Source organism: Macrotis lagotis, chromosome 1 (assembly GCF_037893015.1).
Source record: "Macrotis lagotis isolate mMagLag1 chromosome 1, bilby.v1.9.chrom.fasta, whole genome shotgun sequence".
In the NCBI taxonomy this organism is placed as follows: Eukaryota; Metazoa; Chordata; class Mammalia; order Peramelemorphia; family Peramelidae; genus Macrotis; species Macrotis lagotis.
Window position 1 is genome coordinate 37889667 of NC_133658.1, and position 6073 is coordinate 37895739.

The window sequence follows — 6073 nt, forward strand, 5'->3', positions numbered from 1 at the left end:
TACCAAGAGAAGATCAAAATGGATACAGGATTTAGACATAAAAAACAATATTTTAAGCAAACTAGGAGATCAAGGAATAGTTTAGATGTCAGATCTATGGAAAAGATGGAAAAGAAAGCAGTTTATGACCAAGAAAGAGATGGAGCACATCATTAAATACAAACTAGATAATTTTGTCTACACTAAATTAAAAAGCTTTTGCACAGACAAAACCACTGTAACCAAGATCAAAAGAAATTAGGAAACTGGGAAACAATTTTTACAACTAGTATTTCTGACAAAGGACTCATTTCTAAAATATACAGAGAACTGAGTCAAATTTTTAAAAAAGACAAGCCATTCCCCAATTGACAAATTGTCAAAGGATATATAAAGGCAATTTACAGATGAAGAAATCAATTGATCCATAGTCATATGAAAAATTGCTCTAAATCATTGCCTATTAGAGAAAAGCAAATTAAATCATTTCTGAGGTACCACCTAACACCTCTCAGACTGGCCAATATGACCAGAAAGGATAATGAGCAATGTTGGAAGGGATGTGGGAAATCTCAGATACTAATGCATTGCTGGTGGAACTGTGAACTCATCCAAACTTTCTGGAGAGCGTTTTGAAATTATGTCCCAAGGGCAACAAAAATGTGCATACCCTTTGATCCAGCAACACTGGGTCTATATCCTGAAGAGATGATGAAAAAGGGTAAAAACTACACATGTACAAAAATATTCATAGCAGCCCTGTTTGTGGTGGCAAAGAATTGGAAATTGAGTGAATGTCCATCAATTGGGGAATGGGTTAATAAACTGTGGTATATGTATGTGATGGAACACTATTGTTCTATTAGAAACCAGGAGGGATGGGAATTCAGAGAAGCCTGGAAGGATTTGCATGAACTGATGCTGAGAGAGATGAGCAGAACTAGAAGAACACTGTACACCCTAACAGCAACATGGGGGTGATGATCAACATTAATGGACTTGCTCATTCTTTCAGTGCAACGATCAGTAGCATTTTGGGATATCTGTGATGGAGAATACCATCTGTATCCAGAGAAAGAATTGTGGAGTTTGAACAAAGACCAAAGACTATTACCTTTAATTTTAAAATAAAAACCTGGTATCTTATTATGTAATCTTGTTATCTCATACTTTTTTTTCCCTTAAGGTTATGATTTCTCTCTCATCACATTCAACTTAGATCAATGTATACCATGGAAACAATGTAAAGACTAGCAGACTGCCTTCTGTGGGGGGTGGGGGAGGGACGTGAGATTAGAGGAAAAACCATAAACTTCATAATAAATAAATAAAATTAATAAAAAAAGAAAGAAAATCCTCCTATAAGCAAATCACTGGATATTCAAACAGCAGATCCTTTAGTACCCAGATCTCTGTGTCCCTTATCCTTCCCAGTTTCCTTTTATACTTTTCAATTTGGCACTTGCCTTTCATCTCTTTTACACACATCCTGGTTCCTTCAACTCTTTCCAGCTCTACTACATTTCTTATTTCTCCCCTTCTGCCTTTCTTCTAAGGCTGACCCATCTCTGTCTGTTCTCTCAGAGAAAGCACAGCAATTTGTCTATTTCTGCTTTCTCAAAACTCACTTTTGGGCCTCAGCACAGCTCCCAGCTCAATACTGATGAACAAAAATGGTAGAATGGTGGGCATCACAGGCTAGTCAATGGGAAAAGCATAATTTCCATATTTCATTGTAGCAAATTAAAAGTAGCAGAGGCCAAGTTTATGGGTTTGGGAGAATAAAGAATCAGAACTGTTCAAAGCTTCTGAAATATTAAATAGGGTTCAAATGGGAGAGCATGTTTACTGCTCAGATAACAAAAGACCTCAAAAATCCCATCCTGTTGTTTGAGAAGGTTGGCTATCTAAGACACCAAGATGTTCTAGAATGTTAGAATTCAGAGACCTCAGTGTTCCTCTATCCCAACCAATAACTGAAAATTTAGTCCTTCTCTATTATAAAAAACAAAATTGGCTTAAAATTTTCTAGTGCAGAAGAATCAACTATATATCCTGAAACAGTTCATCTAACTATAGGAAAGGAAAAATTATTGAGTTTTTCTTTTTATTTTAATTCATAACCTTGACTCTTGTAGGCTGCCCTTTTTTACTGTCCCTGTTTTGTCCATTGGGTCCAAATGCTTTTAAACCTTTTCCACATTCCATCCTTTCAAACCACATAAAAATGGTTATCATTTGTGCTCCTGGTTAATCCATTCTAAACATAGGCTCTTTCAACTGACCCTAAAATGGTACATCCTCTTGGACCTCTTTTGCTCTTTCAGTTTCCCTCCACCAGTCAATATTCAGGCTTTCAGTCTCCTTCACATATATTCTTCTAAAACTATATAGAATGGGCACAAAAAAGAGGGAACAAAGGAAGATGTTAAGGAATATGCATATAGATAAGCTCCTGTATGACAGCTGATTATTCTAAAAATTATGCTCCTTAATGCAGTCCTCATAGATACCATTAACTTTTGAAACTGCCACATCTCAACTCATACTGAGCTTGTAGACGCCTAAACCATTGACATCTTCATTAGAATGAGGGCTATCCACTCTGGATAGGCTTCTAGGATGAACTAGCCCTGAACTAGCTTCTTGAGTTTCTTCCCCACTCAGAGAGAGGTAGACCCCTGTTTCCAGCCCAGTTTATCACTTTCTTGCTATGTTGGATGATACCAGGATGATACCTCTCCTGCTGAGATAAAGGTACCTGAGTTGTTTTAAAGTTACCCATAAAAGCTAGCTCAAACTCGATATCATTCCTGATCTTCAGTGGTTAGCCAACACATTACTGTCTTTTTGCAAAATTTTAAATAAACTTTTAATTCCCCTTGTCCTGTGTTTTTACCTCATTAATTATAATAAAAGCTGAAATGAAAATTTTTTCTTTGAATACAGAGGATCCCTTAACCTATTTTTGGAAAAATTGGCCTGAGGCTACAAAGGGTATTTAGGGAAAGAGAGTCAGGCTTGAACTTTGGTTGGCCAATTAATTGCCAGCTTTATTAATTAATCTTATGATTTTGATCAGATCATTAATCTTCTATGACTTGGCAAAATGATTTTTTAAAAATCCATGGAGAATCAAGAGATCTCTGAGTTGCAAGGACATTGAAAATATCTAACCTTCTTCAAACTTAGGACTGAACTCATTGGATTTACATATGGATGTGAAGAATTAAAATACGGAAATTCCTTGTTATCAAAAGGCAGCAGATCAGCAGAAAGTATAGTCATTTTTCCTCTTCCAGTCAGGAGGGGCTTAATTGAGATTCATGATCTTGTCACTGATGTCACTGTCCCTCTCAAAAGTCTCCACCAGTTTCCCATTGATTTTATGATAAAACACCAAAACCTCAACTACACCATGGCCCCTCTGATCTTCCCAGGCTGATGGCACAGTAACTAGTTCTGGGTTGTCTCTGGTGCAGTAGAGCCAGTATGCTAGCTCTTCCTGCACACAGCCTTCCAGCATTGACTACCCTGCCTTTGTCCAAGAGGTTTCTTTAGAGGTCAGGTCCCTCCTCCCCAAGAAGAATCTCCAGCTTCCTTGAAAGCACAATTCAAGTTTCATTTCATCCTCTGTTCCTCCTCCCATATATGTCTTCTTTCACTATGGAAATGATTTTCACAAATCTTTCATGCCCATACTCCAGCTTCCTGAATCTGCTGGCCACTCCTCATCTGACTGCTTTCTTGGACTGAAGATTTTGTCTTTGAATTCTGAAGCTAGAGTCTTCCCAAGGGTATATGAGCAGAAGTAAAATAAGTTAGAAGTTAGAAGTACTTTGAAGCCCCTCCAATCAGGTCACTGTGCTCATCAGTGGTTGTGATAATTTGGACACTCTTTCAAGGTCCCATACTGGGAATCTGAGGCAATCCCTGGGTACAGGGTCTCCCAGAACTTGCCGAAGTCATTGCCACTCATGATGGAATTCCTCAAATTCAGTTAAATTTGGTCAATTTGATAAAATGTGCTTTCAAGATACCTACTCTAATTCCCAGTTCATAACAACTGTTCAGTAAAGATTTTTGAATTGAATTAATTTGAATCATGCCTCAATCATCTCCCTTTCAATGGATTATCTAGTAAAATAACATAATGTCTAACTTTCTGCCATCATCACCCTTATTCCAAGCATACCAAAGCTCCACTGCAACAAAAGACAGTGAACTTTTCATGGAGCTTTGACTTATAGGATTCCCATTTAGGTAAGGCAGTACAAGGAGGCCTCTGTGGGTTCACTGAGTCTATCCATCCACCAGAGGCTACAGGTAGTCCAGCTAAGGTTCCAAGGAGCTGACTCGTGACTGACTAAGAAAAGAGCAACGGTGCCATCTACTGGTCAGAGGGAGGTGGGACTGGACACATCCTTTTTCCAAGGTCCAGGAACAGAGATTGTAAGATTTAGAATAGGGACTTGAAAAATTACCTGGGAAGGATTATCCTCATGGTGGATAGTTTTATTAGGAGCTGGATATCAGAACTGTCTCAACTTCCTTCCAAGTCTCACGGACATCCTAAGGCAGAAAGATAGAAAATGTATCCAGAAAGAGTTCAATGTCATTTGTATTGGACAACAAACTGGCAATTTTGGTTAAACATAAAATTACTTTTGCTGTTATTTAGTTATTTGCAGCTATGCCCATGAACCCATGTATAGTTTTCTTGATAAAGACACTGGAGTGAAGTGTCTTTTACAGATGAAAAAACTGGGTTAAGTGACCTGCCTAAAGTCACACAGCTAGGCAGTGTCCGAGGCCACATTTGAACTCAGGAACATGAGTCTTTCTGATTCTGGGTCCAGCACTCTATCACCCTGCCACTTAGATGCTCCATAAAATTTCTAAATGGAGAATAAACGGTAACGTCTTGTAGGATAAGATGGGACCAAAAGATATAAGATATGAAATGCTAAACTGAGCAGTTTGTATTTTATCCTGAAAATGAGACGAAAACACGAGCTTGAATAGAAGTAGAGTGATGTGGTTATGACTGTGATCCATGAATCTCACTGTAATAGCTGTATTGATAACAGAAGAAGAACAAGATGGAAGTAGAGATGCCAACATAAGTTTGGAAAGGGGTTGTAACAGTCCAGGAATGGGCTGATGAAGCCAGAAATAGGGAATTGTTTTGTAAACTCCCTGGTTTTGCTTCTATGAGACAAGATCACGCTCAGCAGCAAATCCAACAAAGTGGGCACAAGGATTTACCCAAACCCAGAAATGGAACCATACTCTTGATTTCTAGGGATATTTTCTTGTTAATTTGATATTCAGAAGTTTGTCACTAATTTACCTGGCTCTCCACTGGAAGTGATAGTAGGTCAGGTTCATTCTCAGAGTCAGATGCAGGAGCATGGAAATTCTCCATCTTCTTGTCTTCTCTGCAGCATCCCAGAGCTGCTTCTGATTGTGGCAAAAGGTCTAGTCCTACCCAGGAGGCAGAGAGAAGCCATTCCTGCTTATTTGCAGTCAGTTGCAGATTTTCTGTATCAGACAGAAAACATAGATTTCTCTGAGCTCATGAAGATCATAACTTTAAACATGTGATCAATGAATCATGCAAGAAACACATACCAATCACTTATGTCTCTGATGTCTTAAACTAGATTGAAAATACAAGGGGCCCTTTGCACATTGAGAGACAAGGGACTTTTTAGAAGCCTACTAAAGAAATAAAAATATCATCCTTCCAATCTATCTAATTCAGGGCTCAGAGTCCTGTGTCTACTGGTCTTCAAGGGCCAGGATGTTCTCTCTATTGAAGCTCATCTTGTTATTGAAGCTCTGGCCTCAAAAGAAGCAACAGAAAGTTGGATGGGCTCAGTGTTAAGGGTTAAATTCCTATGATTTCATCCATTCAGTAAAGGGGAAAAGCTTAGGCACAGACACAGGCTGGCAGATATTGGTATGCCATGGCTATTGAACTGGACAAGGTTGTGCTGGATTAAGTAAATCTGTGAAATCTGTGTGAAAAATGAATGCTGTTCCCTCTTACCAGCAAATATAAATGGATGACACTTCTTTGGGATTACAC

The 6073-nt window shown here is 38.5% G+C and overlaps 1 long non-coding RNA gene across 1 annotated transcript; it reads right to left on the reverse strand.

Moving 5' to 3' along the window:
- Positions 1-3161: 3161 nt before the first annotated feature.
- LOC141495981 (uncharacterized) lies at positions 3162-5507 on the reverse strand. Its single transcript, XR_012470919.1, has 3 exons — positions 5333-5507; positions 4464-4551; positions 3162-3766 (listed from the first exon to the last, which is right to left on the reverse strand). It is a non-coding gene; the product is annotated as an uncharacterized LOC141495981 (long non-coding RNA).
- Between the last annotated feature and the right edge of the window lie 566 nt (positions 5508-6073).